The 20677-nt window shown below is 37.4% G+C and overlaps 2 protein-coding genes and 2 long non-coding RNA genes across 5 annotated transcripts in view; 3 read left to right on the plus strand and 1 right to left on the minus strand.

Moving 5' to 3' along the window:
* Positions 1-20677, minus strand: part of LOC130135874 (protein FAR1-RELATED SEQUENCE 7-like) — a 90686-nt gene that overhangs the window by 40843 nt on the left and 29166 nt on the right. The gene's annotated exons all lie outside the window — the stretch shown is intronic.
* LOC115667258 (putative disease resistance protein RGA4) overlaps positions 1-20677 on the plus strand; it is a 41434-nt gene that overhangs the window by 9545 nt on the left and 11212 nt on the right. The gene's annotated exons all lie outside the window — the stretch shown is intronic.
* On the plus strand, positions 3-3996 carry LOC115669052 (uncharacterized). The gene is made up of 5 exons (XR_008815054.1): positions 3-232; positions 665-927; positions 1016-1431; positions 1514-1681; positions 3565-3996. It is a non-coding gene; the product is annotated as an uncharacterized LOC115669052 (long non-coding RNA).
* On the plus strand, positions 4304-5333 carry LOC130135877 (uncharacterized). The gene is made up of 3 exons (XR_008815056.1): positions 4304-4376; positions 4502-4608; positions 4699-5333. It is a non-coding gene; the product is annotated as an uncharacterized LOC130135877 (long non-coding RNA).

Below are 20677 nucleotides of genomic sequence, written 5' to 3' on the forward strand. Positions count from 1 at the left end.
TGCTTTGTCCTAGCTCCTGATCGTAGTTCACTACTTCTGTTCGGCGTCATATGAATTTGTTTTTGTATCTTTTGATTGGGTTCATTGCTTGATCTGGTGAAGATGAGCTGAGTTTGCTGATTTGGCTCCTCAAACTGGACTCGCAGCTCGAAAACTATTATGATGTGTGGTCGGTGGCTGCTATTTCAATAGCATTTTGGTTTGGATCATCATGCTCTGTATTTCACGAGCGGTACTTTGTCATCTCAGTTTATCCCTCTATTTTTGGGCTAGAATCAAATTCAAGTGGGCGAACACTACGCCGCCCGATCTCTAAGCTTATACCTCTATCGAAACCGGTGTGTGTAAAATTGTTCATGGCAATTGACCTCGCTGTTTATGCTTCAAAAATGCAATTTTTTCCCACTTGAAACTAGTCTTCAAAATGCTGTTTCATGAGATTAAGCTTAGGGTAAAGGTGTTAGCACTTGCTAAAGAGACCCTTTCTTTGAAGTATTCCAGTCCATTCTTTTATCTTTTCAAAACTAAACTCTCGTGCGTGCCAGAAGGCCAGGTCATACAAATAGAGCTCGTCATTTGAACTATCTTCCATGAGATTAAGCTCCCAGGTTTTTTTTTTGGCTTCAGTAGATATGTCTGTCACTCACATTGGCTTATTTTTCAGACTAGGCAGAAATGGCACAGATTTTTGCACCGACGATGTAATGCCAGATAAGGATCACAAAGAACTCACTGACCGCCAGTCCCATGACAGGAAACACATGGATTTCTCTCTTGCTAAAACAGAAGAAGAGTGGAAACGCCAAGAGCTTTTCTTAGTTCAGGGCGTATGCTTTGAAGTCCGAGAACAATACTAGTACATGCTCGAGAGTCTTTTCAACTTGGACGTCACACCTACACCGATACAATAATTGCATAATACATTTGGTATGTTTTCATGTCTAAAACCTTTGAGTGTGGTGCACAAAAAGATGAACAATACTAGAACTATTATGTACTCACCGAAGAATCGCAGGTTGCCCAAAATTGGAGGAGAGGTGCCACAAAGATGCAGGCGACGACTGTTACAAGATATCTCATATCCTGCAGACAGAGTTGATAAAGTTATCTATCAACGCTATATGATTTGAGGGGGGGGACATGGACAGATCGCTGATAGGTTTGGACATTGCTTTAATCTCGAACATGCAAGAAAAATGAAGAAAATTCGTACTTTTCTTCATCCAACTCCGAGATTGTTAAATCTGCCTCATGACTCATTCTGTAGATATAGTGTGCAATCTCCTTATTTGATTTCACAAGGAGCAAAATGCCTGCACAATTCTGGAAAACTCTCATAGATGAAGTGATGAAATGTTTCTCTGTTGAACGGCTTCTGGTTTGCTTCCCTTGAACGGAGGTTCTGACATAGATCTGCGCAGCAACTCAAGGGTATGATTGGCAACAATAAAATATGTCATGTTTTTCCTTTTTACACGCTACATGCTACTGATCTATTAATTCCTGAAATTAGGCGATCCCTAGACCTGCTGAGCACCCGTTTGAACTTCCAAAGTGGAATTACTATGGATCAAGTACCAATCAAGCTCCGGGGGAGGATAGAGAAGTGATCTTATAGTTAGCATTTGACAGCATTTGACATTCTTTATTTGCTTCTCAGCCATTCTGCAAAGGTTCTCAGGTAAATCCTTTACCAATTTTTAGCGACATCTTAAGCAATTGAGTAAATATTTGACATTAAAAGAGGTCTTATCACAGTTAGAGTGGGAGTCTAATCTATGGCTTCTTCATTTTGATCACTGCAAGGTTGTCCTGTTCAATTTGTTTGGTTGACAATTGACGTGGACTTCATCTCTTTGTGACAACAATGTCTGCAAAAGAAATGTGTGGTGTGTGAGGCAGAATGAATGAACGAAGCAGTAGTCATTGTTGTCGTTTCTTTTCATGAATAAATCAATCACTACCAATTTTAAGTCTATGTTGTGGACCTCATGTGGAATCGATTTATCTTGTATCCACTCTTGTATCAGATTTTTCTTGTTCTGTGACTTCAAGTCCTCATAGTGATAATTGCGGTGTTCGGTAGTCTTGCTCTGCCATGGCGATATCTGATGGATATTTTCGCCGAAGTGGTTGGCAAGGGTAATTTGCAATTATGCCAAGTTTGTGAAAGAAGAAACTACTTCATTGTGATTGCCTTTTGATTGCGAGAGGAAAGGATTAGGTGCACTATCAAGATTCATGAGTTGATCATCCATTATATCTAATGAAATATCATAATAACATGTTTGCTGATTGATCCTTGGTAAGGTGGAATTTCATTAATCTCTTAAACTGTTGCACTCTGCAGTTTGCTTACTTCAACTATGTAACTGCCCTCAGTTTTTTACTTGTTCATGAGCTCACTTTTGGGAATGAGGCCTGAGAATAACCTTGAAATGATTCCAAAAGGAGAAGTATAGTTATGCCACTATTTTTAGTTAAGTTTTCAAGGAGAATGTGGTATCATCCTTAGGGAAATCAATAAGACTCGCTATTTATGCTTCAAAATGTAAGTTTTCCTACTTGAAATTGTCGGCGTACGCACTTGCAAAAGAGACCCTTTCTTTGAAGTACCCAGTCTATTCGTTTTATCATTTCAAAACTAAACTCTCATGCATACCAGAAGGCCAAGTCATACAAATAGAGCTTGTTGTTTGAATCATCTTCCATGAAATTAAGCTCCTAGGTTTTTTGTTTACGTAGATATTGTTGGAAATATGGGATAAATTGATGGGTGAATGAATGAGAAATTGATGCTCAAAGAACACCCTTGAGTTGGAAGTGGGAAGTGAAAAAACACTATTCCCACATCGGAAAAGAAAGAAGGATATGGAGTGCTTTATATACAGTTACACTTATTTGAAGTGGTAACTATCATAGCACAAACTCTCTGCCTCGCGCGCAGGCGTAGGGGGGGTGCAAATCCGATGCCCGACAAGTTGAAACTTGGGCGCGAGCACACATCCCGCGTACCGAAAAGTGGGTCTCGCGACGAGCCCAATTTTGCCTTCTGATTTATTTTTTTTTCAACTCAAACTGTTACGAATTTCGTAACGTGCGGCAGATTTAATCAACCGTTATTCCCATGCGTATTGATTTTATAACGGCAGATTTAATCGTCCGTATTCCCGAAATGCTCTCCCCTGCGTTCTATTTTTATCGAAATCATTCTTCCTCTGTTTCAGAACTTCTCTGCATTTGCACTGTTTTTCGGTAGTGTTCATTTTCGAGTTTGTTCAAGTTCGCCGAAAGCTTGGAAGTGCCGTGATCTCTTCTTCGCTGTCAACCGTTGTATCCTGGGAGACAGACGTTCACGAAACCTCAATCGCGTACTTAAGGGAACGAATCTGTTTTAAGGAAACTGTGTAAAACACAGGCCTCGGTATTCATTTGTATCGATTCCGACTTTGTTATTGCAATTTCATTTCTTTACAGTTTTGTATTGTTTGTAATATTTATGCTAATGCCGATTTGAATTTTCGCAACAGATATGTCTATTACTCACACTACTTTATTTTTCAGACTAGGCAGAAATGGCGCAGATTTTGGCACCAACGACATAATGCCAGACAAGGATCACAAAGAACTCATTGATGGCCAGTCCCATGGCAGCAAACGCATGGATTTCTCTCTCACTAAAACAGAAGAAGAGTGTAAACACCAAGAGCTTTTCTAAGTTCAGGGTGTATGCTTTGAAGTCCAAGAACAATACTATTACAGGCTTGAGAGTCTTCTCAATTCGGATGCCACGCCCTACACCCATACGATGATTGTAGAATACATTTGGTATGTTTTAATGCCTAAAACCATTTAGTGTGATCCACAAAAAGATGACAAATACTAGAACTATTCTGTACTGAGATTATAAGTTCGCATTTTTCTTCGATATGCCATCAGAATAAGTATGTCATATGTTATATGCACATTCAACTGCTGACACCTTTTCTTTTTTTTCTTTCAATTTTTGCATTAGCGAACCTTATTTCACATTTTGACGTTAGTCTAACTATGAGTCAAGATCGGAGTTTCTGGCATAGATTTGCACAGCACATCACGGGTATGAATAGCAACAATAAAATATGTAGGGTTCTTCTTTTTACATGCTACTAATATATTGATTCATGAATAATCAGATGATCCCTAGAGCTGTTGAGTATGGATCGAGTACTGGTCATGCTCCAGGGGAGGATAGTGAAGTGATCTAATCGTAAGATGACATAAACCAAAAACTCTCTTACTATATTTACATTCACATCATTCCATCAAGTTCTTGATTTTTTAACAACCCTCGAGCAATTTTCAAGGATCCTTTCTGAGGCAGCAACAATATCATGGTAATCATCCACGAAATAAGTATTATGTTGTCAAAAATTGTTCATCCATCAGATCATCTGAACAGGTTGATCAAACGAGAAAGAACGTTTCAATTAGTTTACAAAGAATTATTGTTCGTCTGTAGGTTATTTGCAATTTATACACACCAGCTGGCGAGCTGATCCCAGCGAACAAACGTGCCAGGGTTGCTGAAATTTTCAGTAACCCAAAGGTTATCAATGAAGTTTCATGGTGGGAAATCCAAAAGCATGAGTTCTCTATTGTGAATTAGAAATTTTTGAAATAGACAAGCTTATGGCTTTTGCTAAATGTTCACATTAGGTATGGGATTGAACAAGAAAACACCCTACTGCGGGACCGAAGAAACGGTCAACTCGTTTGCGGCAAAACAGAGCAAATCTAGAATGAATCGGGATCACATTTAGAGATTAATTGGGGAAGATACGACCTGGTAAATGTGGTCGTGGCCAAGGGTACAGAGTCCAAACCGTGCAAATTGAAACTCCGCCGAGCTGATTCCTGTCCAACTCCAGTTCAGGTTTAGCGACGAAGAAGCAAACGACAATATCAATCACGAACACAGAGCATCACAGAGCAGTATACTGCGGGGCTGTCCAAGGCAGATTTGACGATTCCGAGGGGTGTCGTTGTATGTACCAGTGTTACCGGGTACAGGTGCGCTAGGATGAAGCGCTACCGTGAAGTCTTTCGCTGGCAGAAGATGAGAAAAGGAGGACGACGAAGAAAAAAAAATAGGGACGCTCGGCCTCACCCCTGCGACATTGGTTTTAGGCGAAACTGGAACTTCTACGATGGTCGCCAAAGTGCAGGACGAACGTCTGGAGCTTCAGGAACGGATGGACAAGCTAATAGGGTTGACAGCTTGTTACAACGTAAATAATCTGTTGTTATGACACATTTATTCTAGTATTATGAATATACATAATTGAATTTACGACTTGTTATAATTGTCAAAATTTGAAATGACACTTCCACATGTCCCCAGAACCAAAGACCATGGATAGGTGCATTGTAAAAAGTCGTTAACTTAGTGCAAATAGATCTTGAAGAAGGCCTTTTTTCGGTTGTCACTCACTGATTTTCAGAGTACAGCGCTCAAAATAGATCATAAGCTGGAAGCAAATGCGCATGGCCAAGGGGCATTTCCATTGCTACTTTATCGTTTTTGAAGTATCTCGCTTGCGATCGGTCATAAGCTTAGAGGCAATGCATCATAATCAAGGCGATTTCCATCATAACTTACTGATTTTCGACTTATTGCACTTGCAACGGGTCATAAACTGAGGACCCAGTAAAACCGAGTTACAGAACAAGGTACTAGGGTTTAGAACTTGTTACGATGTATATAGCCGTTGTTACGACGCCTTTAGTATGTTTCATCCATTTTTCTCATCTCGAAGGAAATCATCTCAAACCATATAATCATCGATTGACAAAAAAAAAGACATTAATTCCAGTCAAGCAATCCCAAAAACCCCAACAGAGGAAGCATGGCAAAATGAGATTTTCCCTCAGGCTAGAAAACCTCAAACGACGCGATTGAACGAACCTGAGAAGGTTCGATGATGAGGAGGCCGAAGTGACGAGCGACCCTGAGAATCATGTCCTGCCAGAAATGGCACTTGGATTCCCCGATCCGATCTCTGGCCACTAAAAGCCTTGGATCACGCCATCGCGACCACTTCATCATCCCAATTGAGCACTTCTTTGCAAGCAAGAGAGTCGCGATCCATCTTCTTGATGCAGGTGTTATTTCCAACCGTCGCCAAGGCCTTGGCAACCTCCACTGGCCCTCTCTGGTGATGGTGGGGTGGCGGTGCCCACCGGTGAGGGGCTGCAATTGTGTTTTTTATTTTTTTTATAATATTAATTTAATTAATATTTGGAGTAAAAAATTATGATAATCTTATTTTTCATACTTTAGTTAATTTATCCCCACGTAGAAGATAAAAAATAATAAGAAAAATACATCAGAATTTTTCGTTAGTCAAATCGAACGGAGTTAACGAAAGTTTTTAATTGTATCAATTTAACAAGTTTTACAACTTGATTTATCTTTTGAAAGTTATAGGACTCAATTACACTTTCGTAACAAGTTTTAGAAAATTAGTAGATTAAAGCCGGAGGAATACTTAATAAAGTTCAGTTGATGAGTTCTTTTCACAAGGACGGTCTAGGCGTTGAGCTTGAGGCCCGTTGAGTGAGCGGGCCATATTGATTGCCTCACTCATCCCCTATTCAAATGCATCAATGGACGCCCCAAAAGAAATCCCATACATCACCATAACCATATTTTTATAGAACATGTAAATAAAAATAAGAAAAACCAATAGTTTTAGCCCGCCTATACCTACCATTAGGTGAGACTGTGACATGAAATTTACTATTTTTTCTTTATTTATACATATTATAACTGTCTAGTAGGTGGTGGGTAATAGAGCTAAGATAGATACTTCGATGCTAACAATTGTGTAATGCGCAAATGTAAACTAAAAGTCTTGACGCTTGTCTAAAATATGATCAGGTATTGTTGCTCCATGGAGAGAGATTGGGAAATTTAGCTACAAAAAGAGATAGCAAATTTTAAAAATTTCTAATTTCGTCATAATTATTTTTTAACTTGATCGCATGGCCGAGTAACCCGGATCCGCAATGTTGTCGGCCCATCCCTGGACCGACTTAAGCTCCGGCGAAAATGGGATGAGTGAGAATAGAGAAAGAGATAAGGACGAGGAAAGGGGGAAATGGAGAAAAGAATATGCATATGGGGGACCTTATGAAAAAAAAAAAGTTATGAAATAGAGAAAGCAAGAAGGAGAAAAAGGAGGGAAAGAAGAAAAAAAGAAAAGGAGAGGATTGACTTTTTCTTCCTCCTTACCAATCAAAACTTGACTAATGTAAAAAGAAAGAGTGAAGCTTTGGAAAAAGAAGACTAGTAAGTCCTACATTTTTTTGTTTTATTTTTTGCTTCCCTAAAGAGTGTCTAGAGTTAATAAAAAGGGAAAATAACACTAGTAATTTTAAATTTTGATCTAAAGTTCATTGTCATCATTTAACCTTTAATTCGTTAGATGTGTCCCTTAAATTATTTCTGAATATTCAACGTAGTCTTTTTATCTAATCAAATAATGGAGAATGTCACTACACCTCCTAAATCATTGCGAAATGTTCAATAAGGCCACACATCTTTCCATGCGCCACTATTACTGGACAAGCCAACGCAAATGGGAAGCTTCATATCAAAAATATACGTAATCCCAAATTCATAAATTATCAAAGTAAGTATTGTTGAAATATTGTCCTACATCGTTTGACAACGGATTTCTTATGTTTTTTATATTCATATGGTCTTCTTCTACCTATCAACTTTAACTTTTGGATTAAACTTTTCTTTCGAGTATATGCATCATGCCCCATCAATCAAATTCCACGTGAGAGCAGGTGTATATCGCTTGACAATGGGCCACATGTGCTCTTTATACTCACATGATCTTTGGCCAATAAATTTAAGTTTTTGAATTAGATTTTCCTAACAGATATCCTCAAATCAAAGATGGACTAAAAAATCATTACTTATAAATCAAATATTGAACCACTCGTTTTTTAGCAAATGGTTACACTTAGATTTCACCTGTCACTAAATTGTAATTTGTTAAGAGTTTTTTATTCCGTTCCAAAAGAGTGATTAACCGTTCACGGGGTATTCGAGTGAAGCCTTCAGTCAAATCGTCAAAACCAAGAAACGTCGACGAATGTGCATATTGCACAATCCACGATGAGATCAAACTTGGGTCATTGACCAAATTCTTGCCACAAGAAGCTAGGGTAAGGTACTATATGTAACGTGACTAAAGATTGGCTGTTGAAAGTCTAGATTGTGCCCCCGGATGGGCCAAACCAAATTATGTCGACATCCCACAATAAAATAAACTTTGATGGCAAACCGTGATTGGCTACAATGACATCGTTGAATTGACAAGTTCATGATTTTAAAATTTTTACATATGAAATTCACCCAAAAACAAAGAAAATTCGAACACCTAAATAAACAATTTTCCCATTTACCTTACCCGCTTGTGTATTGTTTGGATCTCACACCCTACATCACCTGAACAAGGGTGCGTTTCGCTTTTTTTTTTCCACATAAGTATATATGGAAAATTTGCAGAAATAATCATCAACATATTACAATTGTGTCAATTCAAACATAAATCTTTTTTTTTGCCAATTGAGTCCTAAACTTTTTGCATTTATGCCAATTCAATACATCCGGTCAATTTTGGCCGATCGGTGCTGACGTTAATAACTTTAATAATTTTTTAATAATTTTTTTCCGAATTACTTATATATTGTCCTTTTTTCTTTTCTTTCCTTCTCTTTCTTTTTTTTTTCTTCCCTTCCTTCTACCTCCAGCTAGTCGCCGAACCTCGGCAACTGGCCAGAGCGAGGGCCGACGAGTAAGATAAATAAAAAAAATTTAGGACTAAATTGACAAAAATGCAAAAGATTTAGGACTCAATTGGCAAAAAAAAGGTTTATGACTGAATTGGCACGATTGCAATAGGTTTAGGACTTTTTGGCAATTCTCCCTCAGCATTTATCATGCCACGTAGGACGGTCGGCGTCCACATCATCAATTTCCAACAAAAAAATGACCGGAAAAACTACGTTGGCAATCATCAAAAAACTTAAAACTAAATTGGTATAATTGAAAGGTTTTAAATTGAATTGACGGCCATATAATAAGTTTAGAATTTTTGGAACAAATTTCCCAATCAAAATGTGAAACTGTGTGAGAACTTGCATTTTTTAGCAAACCCGAATGTTATAGAGGATGCTTGATCTAGTGATAAAGGTTTGAAACCTAGAGTGACACGAACATTTCTAAAAAGTAAAAGGTAACAAAGAATATAAACTTTAACCTTTTTCCTTTGATAAGTTGAGATGTTCTCTTTCTAGGAGGATGTTTCCACTACCCCTTCCCAAGGCAGCACATTTTTTTATCAAAGATGCAACGAGATTGGTGATAGGAGACAAAGGAGCATTATTGCTTCCTTGCAATTTGGTTCATGTAGGGAAAAAAAAGGTTCTTTGACCCCACGTTTTTTGCTTTAAAGTCCCCAAGATTTGTTCCCTCTTTCTCTTTATTTTCCTTCCTTTTTTTTAGTGGGAAATCATTGAGGACTGAGTGGGGACTGAGGAGTGAGTACATCAAGGTCCACTCCTTCAATATTTTTTTCTTAATTTCACTAAATGATTGCAAGTTTTGATTAAATTAAGAATCAAGGAAAGGATTGATTGCCCAAGTTAAGATGAGCTGGAGGCGTAAGTCTTGGTCCTTGTCTCCAAGTTGGAGGTGATGAGAAGTGCTGAGTGGATTCTTTGGCATCGGAATATTCTATTGAACTGGCATGAATTTAAACTAAAGAAAAAGAGGAAAAAAAAAGTAGATAATGGAGAAGGAAAGGTAAATAAAAGAAACCCACATAAAGAAAATAAAGGGATACTTATTTAGAGCATTTGGGATTTGAAGAGGGAATATGATGTTTGTCATAAATATGGAAAATTATTAAAATTGTACTCTAGTATAGATGATAACTAGGGAAACAATTGAGGTGGTTTCCTTGTCATTTTAGAAATGCAATGGCGACCAATAAGTTTCATTCCTCTGTTGTTAGGGGATCTGATTAGATCATGTCTTATTAGGAGATTAATGATGTAATTTCGGGCATTGCTTATTTTCTTACCAAAAAAAGAAAGAAAGAAATGCAATGGCTGATGTGAGAGAGGGCGTCCCTAAGATCGTCTTGGTGGATAGACTAATCGAGGTGCGCAAAAATTGACTCGGACATTTCCTCTAATTGCTAGACCACCAAAAAAGAAGTAATTACTTGTTTTCTTGTGCTTAGAGATGCATTAATTGGTTTGAAGGGCATATGTTAATTCTTATAATTCATCATTTAGACTAGAATATGCCATTTCATAAACTCTCACTCTGATGCCGAAATAATATATATATATATATATATATATAGTTGAAATGCATAACAAATTCTTCGATTTGGTGCATCCTTATGTGTGGATTCGGTATTATCGTACTATTCTATTTCTTATAATATTTATTCAATATTATATAATTAACATTGTTTGATATTTATGTCGCCATTCAAGTAGCATAAATCAGACGACAGAATCTTTTTTAACAAATCAATGCAGGATTGGTATTTGCTTATGTGATTATTTATTGTGGAGACAGAGTCGTGCTCAATAATTAATCACTTTTAAAAAAGCGAGATTAGCTTTATTTGAGTATCTAAAAATAATTATTCAAAAAAAAGGCTAGTGGGGTTCGGTAATCATTCTAAGGAACAGGTGGAATGTAAGGGTGTGACTTTCAATTTCATAACTTAAAAATCACGAACACAACTTCTTCTTTATTCCCCTAGTCGACCTCGTTGTAAGGTGATAGGCCGTGCACGATCCATTCGACATGATACATGAGCACTTGTCTGATTGTCCAATGTAAATTAATTCATTAGTTTCTCATTTAGACCTAGAAGACACTTATATCACGTAGACCTGAAGGCACGTGATAAACAATTATTACAAGAGAATCGGTTAAATTAAAGCGAATACATTTTAATATTGTATGGATCATATAAGCCTTAAGTATAGTATAGCAAATTTGAGGGTGAACACCAAGTTTAAAAGTTTTCTTTGTTAAAAAACTAGTTTGTTCGCATGCGCTACGTGCATCTCTAATTCGAGATAGATTTGGATATTTTTAAAACGATAATATGGATATGTATTTCAAATGTTGGGATAAGTGCTCTACAAATATGAAACCATGAGACATCGAATATTAATTGCAAAAATTACCCAATTCAGTTCTAAACTTATTATGCGAATACTAATTCAATCATAAACTTTTCAATTTTGCCAATGTAGTCATAAATCTTTGCGCATAATTTAATGTAGTCCTTCCAGCCAATTGCCGACATGGCGATCCACAAATTGTTCACGTTAACAATAACTAGATGCTACGTCAGCAATTTCCAATTGCAATTGACTAGAAGGACTATATTGAAATTTCACACAAAGATTTAGAACTGCGTAGGTAAAATTGAAAAATTTATGACTGAATTGGTATTCATACAATAGACTGAGAACTTATTGAGCAATTATTTCAATTTTAATTACTAATACACAAAAAAAAAATCATTTCTTATACACGTAATAACTATCATAATTAGTGGCTCAATATTAACGGTGAAGGCTGTGAAATCTATAGAAAAAATGTTACACAAACATGTGTGTCGTGGTCCTGAGTAAGACTTTAAAAGGCTTTGTCCGAACTCTGGGACATTAAACATAGGGTATTCTCCGGGGTGAGGGAAGAAAAAACTATCCTCCAATTAGGGGGGTTCGGTATGCAGTCATTGACACGTTAAAATAAGGAACGTGGTCATGTCAGCCCGTCAGGTGTATACACCTGGACAGGCGGGGCGGCCCAATCGAAAATTTAGGCTTCCCCTGCTTTTGTGAACTACCCTTGGTAACCACCACCAAGGATTCAAGACAGGCCCTGGTAATTAACAGGTCAATATTAACGGTGACGGATGTGAAATGTACATAAAGAAGGTTACACAAACGTGTGTGCCCAAAATGAAACTTGATCTAAGAAAACAATTTCACTTTTCAGTCATCGCAAAGCCATCTTTCTTTATTCCCGGCATAACAATAGGTTCCAAAATTTTGAACAAAAAAAAAACAATAGGTTCCAAAAAAAAACCATAATTGACATTTTTTTGGCCAAAAAAAAACAAACGATTGAAATTTTCTTTTTCCCAAGAAGAATATAACTGACGTTGACCCAGTTGTGAAGAAGGCTATCTATCTTCCACGTCAGATCTCCTTACACACACCTTTACTTTCACCCAATATTTCTGTGCTTTCTCCGAAATTCACTAAATGGTGACCAACTGTAGAATATATAGTAGGCCAAAACGATAACCACAACCTCGAAACTTCAATTTGACATTAAAATCATTTTTTGTGAAAATAACATTATTTTTTTTCCTCTTTTGAAGGTGGGTTTGCAAGAAATAATGATGTGGACCTGTGGTGACAAATGTCCCTCGAAACGTCAAATCATTTTTATGCTAAACAATTGCTACATAGCTTGAGTGACCTATCAATGGTTGGTCATGGTAATTTGGATGAGATCAAGGATCAACCCTCTTGAATTTTTATTGTCATTGTAATTAGTATTAATCTTATTATCCATCCCCATCTTTTCGTGACCAAAAAAGAGAGGAAAAATCACCACTCTTGATTGTCCAAATTCGAATGGTCAATGATATGTGTGTGTCATCCTTTGCATGAACAACAGAAGAAATTTTGAATCTAACATCACCGATTGGCTCTATAGTTAAGGAAACTATTTACATTGGTGAATTTACCTATATTGGGAAAATTATCCGAAAAAGTCCTAAACCTATTACACTTTTGTTAATTCAGTCCCAAATCTTTCGATTGTACCAATTGAATATTAAACCTATTAAAAATTGGCTAATATAGTACATCCAGCTAATTTTGACTAAAAATCACTGACATGAACGCATGTCATTCTACATGGCACGACAAGAGCTGACTTGCACAAAATTTATTAATTTTTTTCTAATTTTTAAATATTTTTTTATATTTTAATTTCTTTTTTCTTTTCCTTTCCTTTTCTTTTTATTTCCTCCTTCCTCCTCCACCAGTCACCTAGCCTCGATGATGGCCGGCGGCCGGCCAGAGGCTACGACTGGCGAGGTCGAGCCTCGCCCAAAGCTAGCACAATTAATCATACAGTATCTCTATGACAAAAAAAAATCATACAATATCTCTATTGAACTTTTTATCGTTGAAAATTTTGCGCATTGTATAAATCACTCTTGGTACATTTGGGGGCATGAATAGGATGGGACAAGGTGCCGCACATGGTTATGTGGGAGGACAGAAAGGCAAAATTTGTCGCGCGAGATAGAGACGGGATACAAAGTCGGGAGTGTAGGAGTGGGGAATAGCGATCCCTTGTCCACCCAGCTCCATTGCCAGGCATCGTAGGTTGGTGATGAAGGCAACGTGAGGAGCAATGGTGGCCGATCCTAATAAAAGGCAATCAGGACCGGATATTTTGATCTAGATATTTTCAAGTGGCGTGACGAATTCAATATCGTAACGCTTGAACATCAATTGATCTCATGTGCAAATTTGGTATCTATCTTGAAATCTTAGAGTACGATGAAATCTTCTTCCGGGGCCTTTCGTGGCCTCTTGCTTGGTGATTTCCTTTCCATCAAAATCAAGCCATCTAGCGAGATCGCTTTCCAAAACCAGCTCCTTCACAAAATAAATTTCTATCATTTATTTATTTCAAATAATACAAATAATTATTTTTAAAAAAATATATTTTTTAAAGTATTCATTTTTGCGAAATAAATGGAGCCCAAATGACTTATTTTGATTATCAAAGTGAAAGGATGACCATGTGATTCGTTTGAAGTCATTTTGCACTTATAATTAGGAGTGACCGTGATTTCAAGGCAGAATCGAGAACCAGACCGGGTCGTCCCTTGGTTCCAAGTTACAGGGTATGCATAGTAGTTTATAGATTCTAAAAATTAGGGAACCGGTTCAGGTTCTACCTGAAACCTAGAATAAGCCTTTTCTTGTTTTGTCTTTGCGCAATCCTGGGTTATTTCATGGCGTCTGATAATGAGTGTGTAATTTGACACAACTAACTAAGCTTCCATTTTCGGTGAATCAATAACTGAGACTTTTATTTTGTTAATGTTTCATATTTTTCGTGTGCCTAAATATAAGTTGTGGTCAGGAAATTGTAGCAGAAATGGTGTTTATTAGAAGTGATAATTTATTACAATCGTTCAATTAAAAATATATGTGGAACTCGGGTAGATCTTGAAACCTGTAACAGGATAGATTTCGGATCACAGATTACCGATAGGATTAATAAGTTCCAGATTTCAACTGAGACATGGATCAATCTTGAAATCGCTCGTCCTTATTTATAATTACGATTTTTTTCTTAATATATGGGACTTATGTTTTTATTCGGTCTCCGACTCAAATCTCTTGAACAGACGTTCATTTTCCAATCATGTCAATAATTTCGATATATTTTTACCAAGAAATTAAATCGCTGTCGTTGAATGGGGAAAAGAACAGATAGATTTTAGCTGTCGATTTTTAGAAACTTTTTTATTTCATTTTCTTTTCTGGAACGACCGTAAGAGAAGGAGGACCCCACTTGTCGCGGTGACGTCGCAAAACGACACAGGACGTTGCAACGTAGAAATCATTCATACGCGCACAGACGCGGAACGGCGACTCGTCGGGCAAAACGACAGGACGCTGCCACGTCATCGGAAGGAAAACGCAAGAAAAAAAAAAAGAAGTAGGGACTTCACACTTCACAGCATTCATACGTCTCGCGGGGGTGGGCCCCACCCCGTGTCCCGGTCACCGCCACCTGTCCCCGGCTCCAGTCTTCACTCCAACTCTCGAGCATTTATTTCGTGCACTGAGTTCACGTGATCTCGAATCACGCTAACCGTTGGATTAGCTGAACTCCGCGTGGGGCTCATCTCATCTAACGGTGAAAGTATAGTGAGCTTGCGCGTAACGGATCCATCGAAACATTCTTTTCTACTCTCTCCCGCTAGTTGTTTCTTTTTCTTTTTTTTTTTGGCTCCTTCTAAGATCATTAAACAATAGTTATCAATATCTTCGGATGGGATTTGATTCAAGTCCCAAACGACACGTATCAATTCACCGCCAAATCTACCGGCTTGATGCGTGTCTATCGATTTAATGCGAAATTTTAAATTTCAGATTACGTACAGAGTTTGACCCAAAAAAAAATTCAGATACGACACTAACACGCTCCTCCCTTTATATTTAAGCGTCACAGCTTTTATGAAGAATAGTGTCCTGTGATATTTTGCGTTTTGCTAATTTGCTAAACATGTAACTCTGATGTCAAGACATCTTTGCAGTCGATTGTGAATTTCGGTCAAAACTTGTTATTTTGCATTTTTTTCTACTTACTCTATATGTTTTTATGTTAAGAAAAGCAAAAATTAGTTATTTTAGCGTATCTTATCATTGAATTCTATCCTCGATTTACTACTCGTGAATTTGAGATTTCAATTCATGTTTCCTATATGTTGACTACCAAAAAATCACAAACTTTTGATTATTAGTCGATGAAAGCAGAGTTTAGTCATTTAGGAATAGAATTATCACCATTTTTTTTGTTATTAGTCGATGAAAACAGAGTTTGGTCATTTAGTATTAATCTTATTATCCATCCCCATTTTTTCGCGACAAAAAAAAGAAGAAAAATCGCCACTCTCGATTGTCCAAATTCGAATGGTCAATGATATGTGCCATCCTTTGCACGAAAAAGAGAAGAAATTTTGAATCTAACGTCATAGATTGGCTTCATAGTTAAGGGAAAGATTTGCATTGGTGAATTTACCTATAGTATGGCTTGAATCCCCACATCATAGTGCAAATTATTTTATATTTGGGCTGAGCTTTGATGGTATAACATGTTTTCTTTTTAAAGGAATTGATAGCGAAACTTTTACTATACCACGATAGTTAATATCTTAGATGAATAAAGTAATATCGTAATGCAAAGATTTAACTTTTGAAATGTTATCGTTGCCAAAGGAAAAATAGATTTTTCGAGCGATTTCAGATTTGTTAGAAAATCATGCGTATCTACACAGAGTGAACACATTGTTCTATACATGTATCATCTATGCGACGCTGCTTATGTAGATAATATCTTAGAAAAATACTAAAACTTCGACTGACATTTTTCAACTATTTCACTTCACCTCCTTATTTTTCAAAACTGCAAATATACGTCTTGTGACAACAATTGCATAAATGAAAAAGACTGAATGACCCTTAGATGCAAAATGTGCCCAAGAGATTGTACATCGCTAAATTGCTCAAAATACTTATCCTAGATTATTCATTTCAAGAATACCCTTTTAAGCTCAATTATCTCTATCGAACTTTTTATTTGTTGAAAATTTTGTGTGTCATATAAATTACTTTTGGTACAATTTGGGGGACAAATAGGGCGGGACAAGGTGCCGCACATAGTTACGCGAGGGGTCAGGAAGGCAAAATCTGTCAAGCAAGTCAGAGAGGGGATACAAAGTGGGGGGTGTGGGGATAGGGAATACTGTTCCCTTGTCGGCCCAGCTCCATTGCCGGGCATCAGAGGTTGGTGATGACTGCAACGCAAGGAGCGATGGTGGCCTAGCTTGATAAAAAGCAATTGGGTCGAGACCTTCCAATTCAGAGATTTTTGAGTGGTGTGATGAATTCAATATCGTAACAAGCGCGGCTTTGGGAGAAAGAGAGGTAGATTTTGCGAAATAAAGTTAGAATCTCAATCGATGTCATAATGCAATTCGGTATCTAATATTTGAAATCTTAGAATACAAGCTCATGATTTTTTTCAATAGTTTCGCTTAGCAATAATTGTCATAAGGGAAAACTACAAAAAAAAACAAAACAAAACAAAACAAGCGAATTCCTTGACGAAGTGGGGCACACACGCGCGCGCCAAGGACGACCTCGTCAACATCGACCACCCACCGCCGATGTTTCGTACGAGGCAGCCTGGCTGGACCGGTGGGCCCCCCGCAACCCCCACGTCATTATCTCCCCCGTGGACACGTCATCGAAACGACAGAAGAATCAACCAAAACGCCGTCCACCGGATTTGAGAAAAGACGTTTCGGAGGGGACACGCCCTCTTATTCCGGGGGCTTTCGTGGTCTCAGCTTGGTGATTTCTTTCTCTTCCATCAAGCTCGGCCGTTCAGCCAGATCGCTTTCCAAATCCAGCTCTTTCGCGGAAAATAAATAATTTAAAAAATATATATATTTTAAATACCATTGCTCGTATCATTTGCTAAAATAAATACACGTATTTATTTTTTGACCCAGATTAGCAAATGATCGGCTTGTACTTCTCCGCGTCGTGACAAATCCAGCTCAATTCGTGTATTTTTTTTCAAATAAATACGCGAATTGAGAAAGGCCGACTTTAGTAAAAATTACATATTAGTCTTTGCGTTTGAGTTTAACGGAGAAAACGGTGTTGCAATACGACTTCGAGATGGACCGCAGGAGCCACCAGAAGGAACTGCGCTCGTCAAAACCCAAATTACAAGAGGTACAGCTTCATGCGCTCAATTCTCACTCTACGGATAATTGAATCAAGTGGTGTTTGTATCGTTGGAAAGACCTCATGTAATACTACAATTTCGTAACAAGGATCGACCCAAAAAGTAATCCAAATAGATTGTGTTTATGCAAGAAAGTTACACTTTTTTACCAGCCTACAACCGCAATTTTGGAAGGGTGTAATTTCCAAACGAAATGTCGAAATCAGACAATGCCAAATCCCAGGAGTTCGAAGTCAAAGAAAATAACAGTTCAATCCATGGATGTCGCCATTGAGAGCGGTTTTCCGATGATGAAGGACACTCCAAGGTGAGCCTTGGACCTCCGGCGTCGCCGTCCGCTCTGCCCTCTTGCCTTTCTCCTTAGTTTTGGGTGATAATGGCAAATGCCAATCCTAGGAGGATAAGAAGGCACCGAGCCAAGCTCTACAAGACTAGTTCCATAATTACCTCCCACAATTGCTCCTTGCCTTCTCAAAATAATCCAAATGTTTAATTTTTACTTTTCTTTTCAACATTACGAAATTCCCTTTTTGGTTTGGAATATTAAAATCTACCACCTAACAAAATTTCATCATCGAAATTTGCTAGACCTTTGAATGAGTGTAGATATTTCGTTTCGTTTCGTATCTTTCTCAAGTCTCAAGTCACTTCTCTTTCGATGTGATTTTGTCATTGCACCTTCACCTAAAGAGCGACGAGACGTGTCACCACTTGTCTCTTCAATCAACAACATTAACCGGCCGCTTGTCATAAGTTATGTTTACCTTGAATTGCAGCAGCTTGAAGTGACCTGATTGGAACTTGGAACATATTTTCACACCATAGATGCGTGGAAAACGCTGCGTGCTCTTGCTTCAAGCTGGTGATCTCTGTTTCACATAGTATAACTCAAGTTGGAATGGCCGAACTTTGCAAAGAGCTTTAAAAACAAAATGGTGGATACAAAGCTTCAATGTGCGGATTATAGGGCTATATTCTTTTGGTGTGAGCTTTCAGCCCAAATGTGTATGTTTTTGGTATAGTCGGTAGGTGGCGAGATTGGTTTAAGACTTTGTCCTTCTCTTGAAAGACAGACCATGTCACTTCCCTTTTCTCGTGTGGAAATTAGCTGGTGACAATTACACTATAGAACAACATGGGAAGACCAATACGAGGAATGAGATTAATGGTCATGGTTTAGTTTTGGAGTACCCAGAATGGATTAACGTGATCATATGTTACTCAGCTGCTGAAGCCCATCCATTCATCTTTACAATTTTGGTATCATCGTGTTGGAATCGACTAAAAAGAAAGCTCATTTATCAATGAGGAAGATTAATAAGTCACAATTTAATTATTAATTTCTAGAGTTTCAAAAGTGCGTGGTCACTCTCTAAAACGCACAGAAGGAACGAAGATGCGGAACAGAAAAAACAAAAACAAAAACAAAAGAACAAGATGATGGTTAATAATTAACCATGATCGAGTTAAGTTGCTTTTTGGCTATGACAATTATTATGCTTCCTGTTCTGTCAGTCTTTTATTGTAGATGGCAGTATGGCATCATAGGCGTGGACCCCGCTCGTTAGGCCTTTGGTGAATAGTCGTGGGAACGAAGTCCACCGTTCCTATCCTATATGTGTCGGTACACGTTGCCTAATATAAAATTGTCGATGTACCAATCAATGGAATCACCAACACAACACGTGATCTTTACCTTTTCAGGGTTTCGTTTGGAAAAAAGACAAGTAAGGAAAAAAGGACAAGGGGAAAAATAAACACGTCAAATCGGAGGAGAATGCTACCACATGTAGTAAGTGAATTTCAAGTTTTGCGCTCTCACTAACCTCAGCAAAGTATCTAACGGCTGTGTTCATAGATAATATATTTAATCTATTATATTCTTGAATAAGTTTTTACACTTCTATTTTTTGGCTTGAAACCTGTCAAATTTTCACAACCGTTAAATCTTGATATGGAATTTATGCATTTTTTTCAAAATCTTTTAATATTTAAATAACATTTTAAAATTTAGTCTTTCCAATTTAAAAAGCAAATAAGTCCTAAGAAAACTTCATTAACTTTGATCATCAGGATTACCTTCTTTCGTTTTATTCTATTGTGTGTTATTTGTAAAGACAAATTATGTACATATTTTGTATTTGAATAATATTTTGAATTTTAACATAAAAATAAACATTGTGTTTGAGTTTTAAGAAACACAAACAAACGAGAGCTAAGAAAATTCAGCTATTATGTGTCAATATAGACACACACACACACACACACATCTATCAATGATAGGAAAGTTAGGTAGAGTGCAGTCAAATGGCTAAGTCACATTATCACAAAACTCCGTTCTCTCACTTTTCTTAAATTAATTAGACATTTTACTAGCGATAAAGTAGAATAAAGCTCAATCATCTCGTTTGATCTAGGGGAAAAGCCATTAAAAACCTCCAATTATGAGCATTGTGATATATTTACTCTAGACATTTTTTATGATACCAACAATCTCAAATTTGTACTTGTACGATACATTTATCCTCCATCATCATTTAATTGGGTAATTGGCCATTAATGAGGGACAATTAATAAATCAGCATTTGATTTTTTTGTATCTAGAGTTTCAAAAGCGTCTGGTTTCTCTCTTCTAAAACGCAGAGGAGATGACCAAAAAAAAAAACGCAGATGAGGAGGGAGAAGATAGACGTGGTGCTGAACCAAGTTAAAAAAACAGAAGAAAAAGTGTGGTTAATAGTTAATTATGATCGAGTTAAGTTACTTTTTGACCATGTTAGTCACGTTGCAATTATTATATTTCGTCTTCTGTCAACCTCATATGGAAGTCCGGCTTCATACACATGGACCCTAGTACTATGCCTCAGTGAATAGCCGTGGGACCCAACTCCAGTATACTCGTCCTATCTGTAATTTGAAGATGTTGTCTAATCCAGCTTCGCCACGTACCAACAACATCTCCAAGTAAAATCTATATGAAATCTGAAATCACTC

This window comes from Syzygium oleosum, unplaced genomic scaffold (genome assembly GCF_021117445.2).
Source record: "Syzygium oleosum isolate NSW1041296 unplaced genomic scaffold, Sole_v2.1 Sole_v2.38, whole genome shotgun sequence".
NCBI classification, from domain to species: domain Eukaryota; kingdom Viridiplantae; phylum Streptophyta; class Magnoliopsida; order Myrtales; family Myrtaceae; genus Syzygium; species Syzygium oleosum.